We start from the raw sequence: 18,905 nt of genomic DNA on the forward strand, positions 1-18,905 counted from the left end.
GATTTTCTCCCTTTTTCTAAAATGGAACTGGTTGTTGTTTTGTTTTTGCTACTGAGTTGTATGGGTTCTTTATACATTCTGGATATTAAACCCCTTAACAAACACTATTTACAAGTATTTTCTCCCATTCAGTAATTTGCCTTCTCATTTTATTCCCTTTGCTGTACAGAGGCTTTTTGGTTTGAAGTAATCCCTTGTATTTAATTTTGCTTTTGTTGCCTTTGCTTTTGGAGACAGATTCAAAAAGTCACTGCCAAGACCTATGTCAAGAAGTTTACTACCTACGTTTTCTTCTGGAACCTTCATGGTTTCAGGTCCTAGGTTCCAGTCTTCAATCCATTTTGAGTTAACTTTTGTGTATGGTGTAAGAAAGTAGTCCACTTTCACTCCTTTGCATGTGGCTGTTCAGTTTTCCCAAAATCATTTATTGACGAGATTATCCTTTCCCCTTGTATATTCTTGGCTCCTTTGTTGTAAATTGACCATGTATGTATGGTTTATTTCTGGGCTCTATTCTGTTCCACTGATATGTCTGTTTCTATGCCAAAACCATACTGTTGTGACTACTATGGCTTTGTAATTTAGTTTAAAATCAAGGCATGTGAAGCCTCTGGCTTTGTTCTTCTTCTTTTTTTTAAGATTTTATTTATTTATTTGAAAAAGAGAGACCGTGAGAGAGGGAACGCAAGCAGGGGGAGTGGGAGAGGGAGAAGCAGGCTTCCCACGGAGCAGGGAGCCCGATGCGGGGCTCGATCCCAGGACCCTGGGATCATAACCTGAGCCAAAGGCAGATGCTTAACGCCTGAGCCACCCAGGCGCCCCATGGCTTTGTTCTTTCTCAAGATTTCTTTGCCTATTTGGGGTCTTTTGTGATTCCATACAAAACTTAGGATTGTTTGTTCTACTTCTATGAAAAATACCATTGGAATTTTGATAGGGATTGGACTGACTCTGTAGATTGCTTAGGGTAGTGTGAATAACATTAATTCTTCCAATCCATGGGCATGGTATATCTTTCCATTTGTTTGTGTCATCTTTAATTTCTTTCTTGTCTTACAGTTTTCAGTGTATAGGTCCTTTACCTCAGTTAAATTTATTCCTGGGTATTCTTTTTGATGCAATTGTAAAAGTGATTATTTTAATTTCTCTGATAGTTCATTATTAGTGTATAAAAATGCAATAGATTTTTGTGTTTTGATTTTGATCCTGCAACTTTACTGAATACATTTTTTTGGTGGAATCTTAAGGGTTTCTATATATAATATCATGTCATCTGTAAATAGTGACAGTTTTATGTCTTCCTTTCCAATTTAGATGCCTTTTTTTTTTCCTTGCCTAATTGCTCTGGTGAGAATTTTTAATACCTTATTGAATAAAAATGTTGAAAGTGGGCATCCCTGTTTTATACCTTATCTCTGAGGAAAAGCTTTCAGCTTTTCACTGTTGAGTATTTAACTATGGGCTTGTCATATATGGCCTTTACTATGTTGAGGAAGGTACCCTCTATACCCTCTCTGAGTTTTTATCATAAATCGGTATTGGGGCACCTAGGTGGCTCAGTCAGTTAAGCATCCAACTCTTAATTTCAGCTCAGGTCATGATCTCAGGGTCTTGAGATTGGGCCTCGTGTCATGCTCTGTGCTGGGTGTGGAGCCTGCTTGAGATTCTCTCTTCCTTTGCCCCTCCCCCCACCTATCCTCGTGCTCTCTAAAAATAATAAATGGGTATTGAATTTTGTCAATGCTTTTTATGCATCTACTGAGATAATTATATTTTTATCCCTGATTTTGTTAATGTGGTGTATAACAATGATTTATAGATCTTGAACCATCCCTGCATCCCTGGAATAAATCCTGCTTGATTATGGTGTATGATCCCTTAATGTACAGTTGACCCTTGAACAACATAGGGGTTTCAGGGCACCAACGCCTATGCAGTTGAAAATTCATGTATACCTTTTGACTACCTCAAAATTTAATACTGATAGCCTACTGTTGACCAGAACTCTAATGATAAGTCAATTAACACACATTTTGTATATGTATTATATACTGTACTCCTCTAGTAAAGTAAGATAAAAGAAAAATGTTATTTAAAAAAATCACAAAGAAGGGCGCCTGGGTGGCTCAGTCGGTTAAGCGTCTGCCTTCAGCTCAGGTCATGATCCCAGGGTCCTGGGATCGAGCCCCGCATCGGGCTCCCTGCTCAGCGGAAGCCTGCTTCTCCCTCTCCCACTCCCCCTGCCTGTGCTCCCTCTCTTGCTGTGTCTCTCTCTGTCAAATAAATAAATAAAATCTTAAAAAAAAAAAAAAATCACAAAGAAGAGGCACCTGGGTGGCTCAGTTAAGCATCTGACTCTTGGTTTCAGCTCAGGTCATGATCTCAGGGTCATGGGATTGAGCCCTGAATTGGGCTCTGTGCTCAGTGTGGAGTCTGCTTGAGATTCTCTCTCCCCTTCCCCCCACTTGCACACTTGTGCTCTCTAAAATAAATAGATAAAATCTTGGGGAAAAAAATCACAAGGAAGAGAAAATACACTTATAATACTGTACTGTATTAATCAAAACAAGTCACATGTAAGTGGACATGTGTAGTTCAAACCCATGTTGAAAGGTCAACAATATTGTTGAATTCAGTTTGCTAATATTTTATTGAGAATTTCTGCATCTGTGTTAATCAGGAATATCAGCCTGTAATTTGCTTTTGTTATGGTTCCCTTGTCTAGTTTAGTATCAGGGCAATTGCAGAATGGCTTTGTAAAATGAGTTTAAAAGTGTTCTTTCCTCTTCTATTTTTTGGAAGAGTCTGAGGATTGGTATGAATTCTTTGCATGTTTGGTAGATTTTATCACTGAAGTTGTATAGTCCCAGACATCTGTTTGTTGGAAGATTCTCGATTACTGATTCAATCTCCTTACTAGTAATCAGTCTGTTCATATTTTCTGTTTCTTCGTAATTCAGTCTTGGTAGGTTGTATATTTCTAGGAATTTATCCATTTCTTCTAGGTCTCCAATTTCTCGGTGTGTAACTGTTCACAGTAGTCTCTTAAGATCCTTTGTATTTCTGTGGCATCAGTTGTAATGTCCCCACTTTCCTTTCTGATTTTGAGTCCTGTCTTTGTTTCAATTAGAATGGCTCAAGGTTTGCTGATTTTTACCTTTTCAAAGAACCAGCTATTTTGTTGATCTTTTCTATTGTCTTTTTAGTCTCATTTATTTCCACTCCAATCTTTATCTCCCTCCTTCTTCTAACTTTGGGCTTTGTTCTTTTTCTCATTCTTTAAGGTGTAAAGTTAGGTTTATTCAAGATTTTCCTTGTTTCTCAAAGTAGGTATTTATTGCTGTGAACTTCCCTCCTAGAACTGCTTTTGCTGTATCCCTTAAGTTTTGGTACATTGTGTTTCCAGTTTCATTTTCACAAGGCATTTTAAAAATTTCTCTTTGATTTCTTCTTTGACCCGTTGGTTGTTCAGTAGCATGTCATTTAATCTCCATGTACTTGTGGATTTTCCGGTTTTCTTCTCATAGCTGATGTCTAGTTTCATACCACTGTGGTCAGAAAAAATGTCTGATGTGATTTCAGTCCTCTTAAATGTATGAGACTTCTTTTGTGGCCTAACAAATGGATCTACCCTGAAGAATGTTCCATGTGCACTTGAGAAGAATGTATTTTTTTTTTAAAGATTTTATTTATTTATTCATGAGAGAGAGAGAGGCAGAGGCAGAGGGAGAAGCAGGCTCCCCACGGAGCAGGGAGCCCAATGCGGGACTCGATCCCAGGACCCTGGGATCATGACCTGAGCCGAAGGCAGACGCTTAACCGACTGAGCCACCCAGGCATCCCAAGAATGTATTCTTTTGATTTTGGATGAGACACATTGTATTTATCTGTTAAGTCCATCTGGTCTAATGTGTCATTTAAGGCCACATTTCCTTATTGATTTTCTGTCTGGATCTATCCACTGATGCAAGTTGGGTATTAAAATCCCCCTGTAACTGTAATACAACATTATTACAATGTTATTGACTATATTCCCTATGCCATATTTTTCATCTCCATGACTTATAACAGGAAGTTTATGCCTTTTTTTTTTTTTTTAAGATTTTATTTATTTATTTGACAGAGACACAATAAGAGAGGGAACACAAGCAGGGGGAGTGGGAGAGGGAGAAGCAGGTTTCCCGCTGAGCAGGGAGCCTGATGCGGGGCTCGATCCCAGCACCCCAGGATCATGACTTGAGCTGAAGGCAGACGCTTAACGACTGAGCCACCCAGGTGCCCCAGGAAGTTTATGCCTCTTAAACCCTTTTATCTATTTCACCTATCTCCCTATGCACCTCCCCTATGGTAACCACCAGTTTAATCTCTATATTTAAGAATCTTGTTTTGTTTTTTAGATTCTACTTATATGTAAAATTACATGGCATTTGTCTTTCTCTGACTTATTTCCCTTAGCATAACACTAAATCCATCCATGTTGTCCCAAATGGCAAGATCTCATTCCTCTTTATAGCTGAGTAATATACATTGTATATATCTATCCCATCTTCTTTATCCTTTCATATATCCATAGACACTTGGGTTGCTTCCATATCCTGGCTATGGTAAATAATACTGCAGTAAACACAGGGGTGCAGATATCTTTTGAATTAGTGTTTTCATTTTCTTTGGGTAAATACCCAGTAGTGGAATTACTGGATCATATGGTATTTCTATTTTTAAATTTTTTGAGGAATCTCCATACTGTTTACCCCAGTGGTTACACCAATTTTACATTCCCACCTACAGTGCACTACGATTCCCTTTTTTTTCCACATCCTTGCCAACACTTGATATTTCTTGTCTGATACTAGCCATTCTGACAGGTGTAAGGTGGTATTTCACTTGGTTTTGATTTGCATTGCCCTGATGACTAGTGAAGTGATGTTGAGCATCTTTTCATATGTCTAGCCATCTGTATGCTATCTTTGAAAAAATGTCTATTCAAGTCCTCTGCCTATTTAATCAGATTTTTTGGTATCAAGTTGTATATGTTTTTTATATTCTTTGGATATTAACCCCTTATGGGATATATCATTTGCAAATACTTCCTCTCATTCAGTAGGTTGCCTTCTTGTTTTGTTGATGGTTTCCTTTGCTGTACAGATTTTTTTTTATTGGTGTAGTCCTAAGAGTGTATTTTTGCTTTTGCTTCCCACCTGAGGAGACCTATCCATAAATACGTTGCAAAGGGTGAGGTCCAAGAGATTACTGTCCATATTTTCTTTCAGGAATTTTATGGTCTCAGGTCTCACATTTAGGTCTTTAATCCATTTTGAGTTTGTTTTTGTGTATGGTGTAAGAAAGTGGTCCAATTTCATTCTTTTGCAAGTAAATGTCCAATTTTCCCAACACCATTTATTGAAAAGATTGTCTTCAGTGTATATTCTTGCCTCCTTTGTTGTTGTTTAATTGACCATATAGGGGTGGATTTATTTCTGGGCTCTCTATCCTGTTCCATTGACCTGTATGTCTGTTTTTGTTTTGATTAGTATAGCTTTGTATTATATCTTGAAATCTGGGATTGTGATACCTCTGCTTTGTTCTTTTCTCACGATTGCTTTAGCTGTCTTTTGTGCTTTCATAAATTTTAGGATTGTTCTACTTCTGTGAAAAATATCATTGGTATTCTGACAGAGGTTGAATTTGTAGATTGCTTTGGGTAGTATGGACATTTTAACAATCTTCCAACCCATGAGTATGGTATATCTTTCCATTTCTTTGTGTCATGTTCTATTTCTTTCATCAGAGTATATATAGATCTTTCACCTCCTTGGTTAAATTTATTCCTAGGTATTTTGTTCTTTTTGCTGCAACAGTAAATGGGATTGTTTTCTTTCTGCCACTTCGTTATTAGTTTTTTTTAAAAGCCTTTAGGGTTTTCTATATATGCTATCATCTACAAATAGTGACAGTTTTACTTCTTCCTTACCAATTTGGATGCCTTTTTTCTTGTCGGATTGCTGCAGTTAGGACTTCCAGTACTATGTTGAATAAAAATGGTGAGTGGACATCCTTGTTGTCTTCCTGATATTAAAGGAAAGGTGCTCAATTTTTCACTATTGAGTATGATGTTAGCTGTGGGTTTTTATCATGAATGGATGCTGCATTTTGTTAAAGCTTTTTCTGCATCTATTGAGATGGTCATATGGTTTTTATCCTTTCTCTTGTTAATGTGATATATCACACTGATTGATTTGTAAACAGCAAACCACCTTTGCATCCCTGGAATAAATCCTACTTAATTGTGGTGATGTGTGTGTGTGTGTGTGAATGATTTTTTAAAATGTATTTTTTTTAAAGATTTCATTTGTCCGAGCGCAAGCAGTCCCGGGGAGCAGTAGGCTCCCTGCTGAGCAAGGAGCCTGATGCAGGGCTCAATCCCAGGCCCCTAGGATCATGACCTGAGCCAAAGGCAGATGCTTAACCAACTGAGCTACCCAGGCATCCTAAAATGCATTGTTGAATTCAGTTTGCTACTACTTTGTTCAGTATTTTTGCGATATGTTCATCAGAGATACTGACCTGTCGTTGGTTTTTTGGGGTTTTTTTGTAGTGTCTTTGTCGGGTTTTGTTATCAAGGTAATGCTGGCCTTGTAGGATGAATTTGGAAGTTTTCCTCCCTATTCTATTTTTTGGGATAGTTTGAGAAAAACAGGTATTAACTCCTCTTTAAATGTTTGATAGAATTCACCTGTGAAGTCATCTGGTCATGGACTTTTGTTTGTTTTTTGATTACTGATTCAATTTCATTACTAGTAATTGGTCTGTTCAAATTTTCTATTTCTTCCTGGTTCAGTTTTGGAAGATTATATGTTTCCAGGAATTTAGCCCTTTCTTCTAGGTTCTTCAGTTTGTTGCATATAATTTTTTTATAATATTCTCTTATAATCCTTTGTATTTCTGTGGTGTTACTTTCGTCCTTCATTTCTGGTTTTTACTGGAGTCCTCTCTTTTTCTTGATGAGTCTGGCTAAAGGTTTATCAATTTTCTTTATCTTTTCAAAGAACCAGCTCTTAGTTTCATTGATCTTTTCTATTTTTTTTTTTTTAAATGTCCTTCCTTCTACTAGTTTTGGGCTTCATTTGTTCTTTTTTAAGCTCCTTTAGATATAAAGTTAGGTTGAGATTTCTCATTTCTTGAGGTATGCCTGTGTCACTATATTAACTGCCCTCTTAGAGCTGATTTTGCTGAGTCCCAAAGATTTTGGATCTTTGTGTTTTAATTTGCACATGTTTCCATGTATTTCCTGATTTCTTTGATTTTTTTTTTTCATTGACCAAGTGTTTAGTGGCATGCTGTCTCACCTTCATCTGTGTTTTTTCCATATTTTTTCTTGTAATGAATTTGTATATCTTGAATATCTTTGTATATCTTGAATATCATTGTGTGCAGAAAAGGTACTGGATATGATTTTTTTTAAAAGAATTTATTTGAGACCGAGCACAAGGGGGGGAGGGGCAGAGGGAGAAGCAGGTTCCCCGCTGAGCAGGAACCCCGACGTGGGGCTTGATCCCTGGAATTATGACCTAAACCAAAGGCAGATGCTTAACGGACTGAGCCACCCACGTGCTCCACTTGATATGATTTTAATAGACTTGTTTTGTGGCCTTACCTGACCTATCCTGGAGAATGTTCCATGTGCACTTGAAAAGAATGTGCATTCTGCTGTTTTTTAGGGGGAGATGTTCTGTATATATCTGTTATGTCCATCTGGTCCAATGTGTCATTCAAAGCCACTGTTTCTTTATTGATTTTCTGTCTGACTTATCCATTGATGTAAGTGGGGTGTCAAAGTCCCTTATTATATTACTGTCAATTTCTCCTTTTATGTCTTTTAATATTTGCTTTATGTATTTAGATGCTATTTGGGGGTGAACAGATATTTACAACTGTTTTATCCTCTTGTGGCATTGGATCCCTTTATGTAGTGCCCTTTGTCTCTTGCTACAGTCTTTTAAAGCCTATTTTGTCTGATGTAAGTATTGCTACCTGGGTTGTTTTTGGTTTTTGAGTTTTTGGGTTTTTTTTTTCCATTTGTATGGTACATGTTTTTGCATCCCATCACTTTCAGTCTGTGTCTTTAGGTTTGAAGTGACTCTCTTGCAGGCAGCACATAGTTGGATCTTTTTTTTTTTTCCTATCCATTCCATCACCCTATATTTTTTTGATCATTTAGTCCATTTACATTTAAAGTATCCATGTACTTATTGCCATTTTGTGAACTGTTTTCTGGTTGTTTTTGTAGTGCTCTGTTCCTTTCTTGTTCTCTTGCTCTTTTCCCTTGTAGCTTGATGGCTTTCTTTAGTGTTATGCTTGGATTCCTTTCTCTTTAATTTTTGATTTGTGGCTACCATTGGGTTCATATACAACATCTTATGTGTTTAGCAGTCTATATTAAGTTGATGGTCCTTAAGTTCAAACACATTCTTTTCTTTTTTTTTTTTTTAAAGATTTTATTCATTTATTTGAGACAGAGAGAATGAGAGACAGAGAGCATGAGAGGGAGGAGGGTCAGAGGGAGAAGCAGACTCCCCGCCGAGCAGGGAGCCCGATGCGGGACTCGATCCCAGGACTCCAGGATCATGACCTGAGCCGAAGGCAGTCGCTTAACTGACTGAGCCACCCAGGCGCCCTAAAACACATTCTAAAAGCACTACATTTTTACTCCCCCTCCATATTTTAAGTATATATCATATTTTGCATCTTTTTTTTTATCCCTTGACTGATTTTTGTGGATAAAAGCTATTTTGCTACTTTTGTATTTTAACCTCCATTAGTAACTAATCTACTACCTTTATATTTGCTTTTACCTGTAAATTTTTTTCATTCATAATTTTCTTCTAGTTATGGCCCTTTTTTTCCACTTAACTAATTCCCTTTAACATATCTTATAAGGCTGCTTTCAAGGTGATGAACTCCTTTAACTTTTGTCTGGGACATTCTTTATCTCTCCTTTTATTCTGAATGATTACCTTGCTGGGTAGAGTATTCTTGGCTTGTAGGGGTTTTTTTTCCTTTCAGCACTTTGAATATATCTTGCCATTTTCTTCTGCCCTGCAGTTTCTGCTGAAACATCAGCTGATAGCCTTAAGAGGTTTCCCTTGCATATAACTATATTCTTTTCCGTTTCAACTTTTAAAATTCTCTATCGGTACTGCTTGCCATTTTTATTATTATGTGTCTTGGTGTGGACCAACTTGGGTTCATCTTGTTAGGAGCTCTCTGCTTCCTGGACCTGGTATCTGTTTCTCTCCCCAGATTAGGGAAGTTTTTAGCTGTTTCTTCAAATAAGTTTTATGCTTCCTTCTCTCTCTTCTCCCTCTGAGATCTCCATAATGTGATGTTAGTATGCTTGATGTCACTGAGGTTCCTTAACGTATTCTCAATATTTTCCTTTCTTTTTTCTTCCCTATTTAGATTGGTGGCTTTCCACCACTGGTTTCCATCACTGATCTGTTCTTCTGGATCCTCTAATCTGTTGATTCCCTCTGAGTGTACTTTTTTTTTTAAGATTTTATTTCTTAGAGAGAGAGAGAGAGACAGCAAGCATGAGTGGGGGAGGGGGGGAGGGGGGGTCAGAGGGAGAGGGAGAAGCCGACTCCCCGCTGAGCAGGGAGCCGGATGCGGGCTCCATCCCAGTACCCCGAGATCATGACCCAAGCCAAAGGCAGCCAACTGAGCCATGCAGGCGCCCTCTAGTGTATTTTTATTTCAGTTATTGAATTCTTCAGCTCTCTCTGGTTTTTATATTTTCTATCTTTAAGTTGTCACTGAGTTCATCCGCTCTTAAGTCCAGTGAGTATCTTTATGACCATTACTTTCAATTCTTAGGTATACTGCTTATTACCATTTTATTTCACTCTTTTACTGTGATTTTGTCTTGTTCATTCATTTGGGACATCTCTCTCTCTACTTACATTTTGTAACTTTCTATCAGGTCAGCCACATCTCCTGGTCTTGAAAGTGGTGGCCTTGTGTAGAAGAGGTCTGTGGTGCTCTGTAGCACAGCGTCCCTCTCAGGTCACCAGAACCAGGCACTCCAAGGGAGCCCTCTATGTGGGCTACATGTGACCTACTATCGTGGGTAAGCTGCAACAGTCTTCAGCCTAGGGAGCTGCAATGACCCACTTTGCTTGCTGTAGATGCACTGCAGAGTTTGGTCCCTATGCCATTGAGATGCCTGTCTGAGGCCACCCTGGACTCACTGTAGGGTGAAACCCACATTCAGCCTAGCTGCTTGCAATTAGCCTCTCTGCCACAGCTGTGGGGGCATAGAATGGCAGATTTTGCTCCATGCCTTTTTGAGAGGCTTAAACTTAAAGGGTAACCACCAAGTGGTCCCAAACTGATTTATGCATAAGATAATGCAGTTCTCCCCTTTTCCTGTGAGGCCATGTGATAAACCAAAATACAAGAGAAGATATGAAAGGCTCACTAGACAATTCATAACCAAGCCATACAAGCTGAACCTGGTTTTTCAAACATTCAATTTAAAAATGGTGGTCCCAACTGCTTCTAAGAGCCATCCTGTATTCTCACGCCTCTCTCTCTGTTGTTACAGCAGGCTCAGGAGCCCACATCTGCTGCTGTACCCTCAGACAGTGAGGCAGCCTCATTGTCACAGCCGCATCAGAAGCTCAGAAGACTGCTGTGTCCATAGGCAGCCTCTAGAGAGTTTTAATAAAGAAACAACACTGTAAACCCTAGTTGGATTAGTAAAGAACTACCCACATAGTCATCTCCACATGGATTTTAAAAGCTTCTTTTTAGCTCTCCCTAAAACTAATGCCTATTTGTAATGACTTGTATGGGTTAAAACAATAATAACCCAGAATAATTCTAAATTTCCAATTGCTGTCTTTAAAAAAAAAAAAAACAAAAACTTTTAAATCAGTTTTTAAATAAAAATATCCTTGAGGCACCTGGATGGCTCAGTCAGTTAAGCATCTGACTCTTGATCTCAGCTCAGGTTTTGATCTCAGGGTCCTGAGTTCAAGCCCTGAGTTGGGCTCCACCCTGGGGGTGGAGCTTACTTAAATGAAAAAATAGTCCTTAACCATGGTATTGCCGGATAGTAGACTTAGGAGGGACGTTTATTTTCCTCTTTGTACTCTTCTGAATTTTCCCTAAATTCTACAATGAATATACAAACTTTCTTATGTCCTTCAATTTTTATTATTGAAACATACATGCACACAGTTACTTCTTAAAGAGGAAGACTGCCTAGGTACAGCCTTTCCTTGACATCACAGATTTGACACCTGCCATTTTAACATCTGAAGTCTGAATGACCCTGAAATGTATTAGTTTAATCTTTTGCAGCAGCATGAAACTACTAGCTACCCAGCATTCACATCTCGCAAAGCTTTGTTGTTCTCCACTTACCTTCACACTGCCCATATGAGGAAGCTGCTTAAACTTTTTTCATTTGTACTTTATTGCATTTCATGAGAAAAAAAAAAAATGTCATGATGGCTTTTGAAACTCCTAAGATTCTCAAGGGTTTCAGGGCATATATTTCACAAGTGTCAGTCTTCCACATTATATAAACTGTTAAATACATCCCTATGGAGAGCAGGGAATAAAACTGGTTTGTTGATGTTATTAGATCCCCTTTATGTACTATATAAATTTAACTTATAGCAAAGCAGTAATTGGGAAGTATGTATAAATTAATCATTTTGTTTTACTCCCCCAAAGCAATTATACAATTATAAAGGTGATACAATAGGTTAAAAAATTCAAACAACATAAAAGAGCAGGAAAAAGGAAGTCACAGTTCACTTTCTTCTGGAATCCTTACCCCTAAGAAATCACTGTGAACAGATGGAGTATGTTGCTCAAGACTTTAATGCACATATGAATGTTTTTTATTTTACACAAATGGAATCATTCTATAGACATAGTTCCATGGATAGTGTTTTACTCCACAGTATTTTGTAGCTATCTTTCTGTGGCCTGGCTATTGATCAACTTTATCTTTCTTAATTACTAAACAGTATTACTTATTAAACCAGTGCCCTACTAGTGAGCATGTAAATTGCTTATGATCTCTGCAATAACAAAGAATGCTTCAGTGAACATCTTTTACAGGTGTTATTGTCCACGTTCACAAGTAAAATTACAATGTCTAAGGAAATGCTCATTAAAAGTGGTAATCACTGGGCGCCTGGGTGGCTCAGTTGGTTAAGTGACTGCCTTCGGCTCAGGTCATGATCCTGGAGTCCCTGGATCGAGTCCCGCATCGGGCTCCCTGCTCGGCAGGGGGTCTGCTTCTCCCTGTGACCCTCCCCCCTCTCATGTGTGCTCTCTCAAATAAATAAATAAAATCTTAAAAAAAAAAGTAATCACTGTCCTCCCAAACTACCAATTTATACTAACGCCAATATGTGAGAGTGCCCACTCCCCAAAACCTATACTAACAATGGATATTACCTTTGTCATGTTGACTAAATCTGCTCTACCTATACTTTCTTGAATGTTTAGGTAAATGTTAAATCGACCATTTGCATTTCTCTTATTCATATACTTTACCAAGTACTCTTTTTCATATGTCCTCTCCTTTTCTACTTTAACCTTAATTATGCAGTTAAATTTATGAAATTTTTTTCCTTTCTGAGTTCTGGTCTTGGTGAAAGATCTCCCCTACAAGTTCAAAATGATGTTTGCCTATAGTGTCCTATGGTTAAATTTATAGTAAATCTTGAAACCTCAAATTTCAGAAAAGATGGAAGTTAGGGATGAAATTAATGTTTTCCCAAATTTTCATTTTCACTATGTATTGACTAATTTTTTTCTCCACTGATTTGAAATTTTTTCTTTGCTATATAATAAATTCCCATATACACCTTTCTGTACCAGTACCTGCTAAATTAGTATGCATGGGACATTTCCTACCTTCTCTCTATCCTGCTTCATTTTTTTTTTAAGATTTTTATTTATTTTAGAGAGAGAGTGTGAGAGGGGGGAGGGTGAGAGGGAGAACACAGACTCCCCGCCAAGCAGGGAGCCCCATGTGGGATTCGATCTGGGACCCCAGGATCATGACCTGAGCCAAAGGCAGTCACTTAACCAACTGAGCCACCCAGGCACCCCTGCTTCCTCATTTAAAAAACTTTTTAAGCTTAAGAATTTCTTTCTGCTGGGGCACCTAGATGGCTCAGTCGGGTCTGCCTTCAGCTCAGGTCATGATCACAGGGTCTGGGATCGAGTCTCCCTGCCCTCCCCCCCCCCCCCCAACACATTGAGCTCCCTGCTCTCAGTGGGAAGTCTGCTTCTCCCTCTCCAACCACCCCTCCCCCTGTTCATGTGCACTCACTCTCAAATAAAATCTTTAAAACAAATTTCTTCTTAGGAACTTTTGAGCAAATTAGAATAAATTTAGGAAGTAATTTGGGGGAAAACGGACATCTCTATATTATTGGTCTCCCTCTCCAAGTATATGACATGGCTCTGTTTATTCAGGCTTTTTATCTGTTCTAATATAAAGTTTTATACTTTTCTTCATCTAGGCCTTATATATTTCTCAATAAATTTATTGAGTGTTTTTAAGATTTTACTGCTACTGTGAATAGGATCTTTTGCTATGTGTAGTAAAGCAATTGGGTTTTTTGCCTATTTTTTATTTGGCTGCATAACTAAACTTTTTAGCTCCAAGTTTAGAATTTATCAAAATAATACCTGTATTTAATTTTTTTTTAAATCGAGAGCTTTCAGAAAAGCAGGTCTCCTGCCCAGTGCTGCTCTCCTTGTCTATTGCCTTGTCTCTCAGCAGCAGGACTCCTGACTGCTTCCACACTGTAATGGAAAATCATTAGTGCTTCACTGTTAACCACGGTGATCACTGATAGCTTTTTTTTTTTTTAATTTATTTGACAGAGAGAGACAGAGAGAGAGGGAACACAAGCAGGGGGAGTGGGAGTGGGAGAAGCAGGCTTCCCGCTGAGCAGGGAGCCCGATGGGGCTGAAGGCCCGATGACTGAGCCACCCAGGTGCCCCAGATAGCTTTTGATAGATAATCTCCATCAAGTTAACTTTCTATTCCTAGCTTAATAAGAGCTAATAAAAGGGCTTTTTTCCTTCTTCTTTTAATCAGTAATAGATTTGAAATTTTATCAAAACCATTTTTATCTTCTCCCATTAAATTATATTTTCTAGTATTACATCTGCAGGGTCCCAGGGCAGGCCGCCCCAAGATGGGCCACTTTGATATGAACATTATTTTGAGTTAAAGCAAACAAAACCCAGCAGGTTCAGGAAAAGCTCTTACCTCCTCAACTGCCTGCTTATACCAGGAAGAGATTCCTCTTTACCTAAGAAACTTCTCTGCCTAAATAACAGGACAATGTTTGTTTTCCAAACATCTCTTCTCACCTTCCTGCTAATCGTCTTTCTCCCCTTTGTTTCCTCAGACCCGTACCCCTCTCCTTGGCTCATAGAAGCCTCATGTTGCCTGTCTTTGGAATCTCATGTCTGTGTGGATTCCCTGTACATACAAAACTAAATCTGATTTTCTTTCTTGAATCAATTTGGTTCTTCGTCCAGCAAGAAAGACCTTGAAGGGCAGAGGAAATTCTTCCAACAGTTGACACAGTCAGCAGGACACTTTAACTTGCTGGACATGACTGCAACTGAAGTCCTTGGGACATCTGACATACAGCCAGCAGAAGGTAAGATTTCTTACCCTGTCAACCTCCCAGAATCTCTATCTGCACAGTCCGAAAGAGCAGGAGTGGTGAGAGTCCTTCTCTTTCTTGCTACATTTAAATTAGCAGGAGAAAATATTTGTGGAACCTACCTCCTTGGGGTTAGTTATTAAATTGATTAAATTGTCTCTGGTTAAATTTGGTAGAGTACTCTTTTTGGTTACAGATTCATTTCTTCCCAGAGATAGTCTTTGAGTTTGGTTGGTTTTCTGGGTTTTTCGTTGCTTGTGTTTTAAGTCATTTGTCATATGAACTTTGTGCACATAAAAGGTAAAGACTGTTGTTAAAGGGCATCTTGGAAGCTAAAGCCCCCAAATTGGTGGATACAGATCAAGCACTTAAAAGCTACTAGAGCGCTCACCACCTCAAGAAGACTCTCATGAAAGCTAAGCTGGTCACGGAACAGGTTAGACTGACACTAGTTCACTTACTATCCTCAAGCAAACTTCCTTGCAACAAGGTACACTGTTAAACAACACACAGTCCCCAATCCTGCAGCACATCTCTTGTATTTTCATGGGAGACCAGAGACCCCATTTTCACCATCCTTCCCGCCTATGCAATGAAGGCCTTTGCTTGCTTACACTAATTTTGGGAGCAAACTTTTAGACCACGGGGGCCATGATCTATGTCCTCTTTGGGTGCCTCTTCCATCTCTGGTTCAGCCATTAAAAGACTTATTGGTTGGAGTTGCCATTAACAATTATTCATCAATGGTCTTTAAATTGCTTATATTGAAAAACATTCGTCTTACTGGTATAAGCATGCCTTAGGGACTCCCTTGACAAGATGAAGAGAAGACTAAAAAATAAATGTCTACCTCTAAAGTAAAATTCCCTTAAAATCTGGCCTCATCTGGTCTGCCTTCAGCTCAGGTTAGGTTCCCAGAGTCCTGGGATTGAGCCCCAGGTCTGACTCCCTGATCAGCGGGGAGCCTGCTTCTCCCAGCTCATGCGTGCTCACGCTTTCTCTCTTTCTCAAATAAATAAATAAAATCTTAAAACAAGCAGATGAGGCCAGATTTTTTTTTTTAACTCCCCTTTCCCTACGAGATTTATAAGGACCAAATCTCTATGTTCAAAGTATACAGACTGCTCACATAAAAGCTGAAAGCCAGGAAATGAATTTAACAAAAGCACCTGAGATTGGCAATAAGGCTCGCTTTGCTCCTACCTTCTAGAGCTCTGTAAGCAAGCTCTGCCAGCTTCGGACATTCCTTTGCAATGTACATAGCAGATGGATCCTAGCCACCCCCACTGAATCTTTGAAAGGCCAACATTCAGGGGCTAATAGAAGCCAAGATCGAATTATGTATGCTGCAAGAAGGCTTTTGTTAAAATGCTTTATTTTGCTTACCATTTTAGTTAAAAAAAAATCTCCCTGCTAAAAAAAAAAAAAAGTTTATTTTTTTAAAAATTTTTTTAAAGATTTTATTTATTTATTTGAGAGAGAGAGAGCACGAGAGGGGAGAGGGTCAGAGGGAGAAGCAGATCCCCAGCTGAGCAGGGAGCCCGATGTGGGACTCGATCCCGGGACTCCAGGATCATGACCTGAGCCGAAGGCAGTCGCTTAACCAACTGAGCCACCCAGGTACCCCACAAGTTGAGTTTAAAAAGGCAGATCAATCCCTTGATATTCTAAGCTCTATCCAGTTCTTTGGGAATTAGAAACAACTGCCTTGGGGCACATGGGTAGCTCAGTCGGTTAAGCGGCTGCCTTCGGCTCAGGTCATGATCCCAGGGTCCTGGGATCGAGCCCCGCATCGGGCTCCCTGCTCAGCAGAGAGCCTGCTTCTCCCTTTCCCTCTGCCTGCCACTCTGCCTACTTATGCTATCTCTCTGTCAAATAAATAAATTTTTAAAAATCTTAAAAAAAAAAAAACTGCCTTACCAATCTGTACAAAACCAGAAATGCAACTCTAGAAACAAGTCAAAAGCCCACCCCTCTTTCCCGATCCCTAACTCTCACTTATTGCCCTTAAAATGTTTGTAGCTATTATAAAAGATCAGGATATTGGAACAAAATTGTCCTGTACTTAAAAGTGCAGTTGCCCCGAAACTAAAAAAATTTTTTGGCATTCTTTCTCAGTTTCTTGATATGATAAATTTTACCATGTCTTTAAAATATAAACACAGCCCACAATCACCTGAGACTGAAGAAAAAATGGGGGGAAGAAGCCTTTCTAAAATGCCTCTTGTGCCCAGACTCCAGGACCTCTTGTAATAAGCCGATTTGCTCCAGATTTCCACCTTGGAAAAAACTTGGGATTCTTTCTCTGTTCGTTACGTGTTTTCTATTCCCATCTTCTCTAGGACCTAAGAGCCATTCTTTGAAATACAAACTTTAGAGAAATTTTTCATCAAAAAAAAAAAAAAGTATTTAGAAATTGGGCCTTTAATGTCCTCTCCACAAATATTAGTAAAAACAAAAGCTATGATATTTTGTTTGCATCTTGTCTGTGTGTCCACGTTATAAATGTAAGATATTTTCTTTACCTCCCGATGGTATCACTAAAATTAATTTGTAAAAGAGCTCTTTTTAGTTGGTTTGAGAAGTCAAGCACTTATAAGTATTGGGAATTCCAAAACTCAAAGATAGAAACTAACCCAAATTCAAATGATCTGGGAAAATATTCAGTATTAAAGCTAATTTTAGGTTGTTGGTTTAATTAAGAAAAAAGGTCTTTAGCGTTACCAGCATTAAATATATGACTGAGATTCTGTGTTTACTGAAAGCCAAATAAGTTCATCTCTGCAGAAAAAAAAACTTAGAATAGTGATTGATTTTTGTCTAATGCTTTATGAAGGTTTGTGGGTAATCTAAACATAAGAACAAGCAAATTAAACAGGTGTAAATAAGAGAAAAAGGTTTGTAGGCAGGGGTGCCTGTTAAGCGTCCGACTCTAGATTTCAACTCAGGTCATGATCTCAGGTCGGACTCTGTGCTGGGCATGGCACCTACTTAAGAGTCTCTCTCTCCCCCTCTCCCCCCCCCCAAAAAAAGTTGGTAGGTAAACTTTTACATAGCTTCTAAACTCCAAAATCCTTGGCAACCTGACACTTTTTTTTACTAAATCATTTCCAGATAAAGTAAAATAATAAAACATTAGGTACTGAACATATAGGTTCAGAAAATAGGTGTCAATAGGTTAATTTGTGTATTATTACAGAGAAACTAAAGATAAATATGGATCTGTTAGTAAACCTGGTTTGTGCTTTACTGAAAAACTGTACTATGAAAAAAGCACATTCTTAGAAATTATGAAATGTATTCACAAATTTGCTATTCTAAAGAATACTGGTATAACAGTTCAAAATTGCCTACTACTTAGTTTTCACTAGAAATTAAGGTTTCTAAGAGTTAAGAATTCTAATAAATGTAATTAAGACTACTAGAAATAATAAGGGAAACAATTCCCTATGCAAGGAAAGAACGAAGTGTTTTTAGTAGAAAAGGGTATGAGGAACAGAAATACATTTTTGTTAAGGGAAAAGAAAATTGAAGAGGGGAGAAGAGGGGAAAACCCAGAACAAGAGCTGAATGTTAAAAATAAAGTTCCAGAAGGTTTACGGAAAAAGGAATCTTTGGAAAGGGATTTTATGTATGATCAGTACTGGCTGAGATTAGGATACAATTAATAAGTTTTAATATCAAAAATACACTGCAAAGTTGAAATTTTTTTGTTAAAAGGACAAATTACAGATCTGCTCTTAATAGAATTTTCTTTTCCTTTAAAAGTTATGTTTAGAAATCAAGGATTCTGTGTTTTGCCAAAATAATTTATCGAGTCTTTGATTCTTTAAGAAAACTGAGTCTTAATACTAAAGCTAAATTTTGCTCAAAATTATGTAAGGTTCTATATTTTTGCCTTTTTGCCTTTTGAAATCTTTTGGTTAGGTAATTAAATATCGTTTCATAATGACCTGTGATCCTGTTAATCAAATGTTCAAACTGTTCAATTTTTTTTTTTTTTTAAGATTTTATTTATCTGACAGGAGAGAGGGAACACAAGTAGGGGGAGAGGGAGAAGCAGGCTTCCCGCTGAGCGGGGAGCCCGATGCGGGGCTCGATCCCAGGACCTTGGGATCATGACCTGAGCCGAAGGCAGCCGCTTAACCGACTGAGCCACCCAGGCACCCCTGTTCAATGTTTTTTAAC

At 38.4% G+C, this 18,905-nt stretch overlaps 1 protein-coding gene and 1 long non-coding RNA gene across 8 annotated transcripts in view; one reads left to right on the forward strand and one right to left on the reverse strand.

Moving 5' to 3' along the window:
• Positions 1 to 18,905, forward strand: part of LOC135361566 (uncharacterized) — a 39,756-nt gene that overhangs the window by 18,173 nt on the left and 2,678 nt on the right. For all 3 annotated transcript variants that reach the window (XR_010404992.1, XR_010404993.1, XR_010404994.1), the window contains exon 2: positions 14,587 to 14,711. This is a non-coding gene — a long non-coding RNA (uncharacterized LOC135361566). The remainder of the gene's footprint in view (positions 1 to 14,586; positions 14,712 to 18,905) is intronic.
• The window catches only part of USP3 (ubiquitin specific peptidase 3), a 108,555-nt gene that overhangs the window by 9,948 nt on the left and 79,702 nt on the right, over positions 1 to 18,905 (reverse strand). The window lies entirely within an intron of this gene.

This window comes from Mirounga angustirostris, unplaced genomic scaffold (genome assembly GCF_029215605.1).
Source record: "Mirounga angustirostris isolate CCGP_5_RB_7025 unplaced genomic scaffold, mMirAng1.0.hap1 SCAF_9, whole genome shotgun sequence".
Taxonomy (NCBI): domain Eukaryota; kingdom Metazoa; phylum Chordata; class Mammalia; order Carnivora; family Phocidae; genus Mirounga; species Mirounga angustirostris.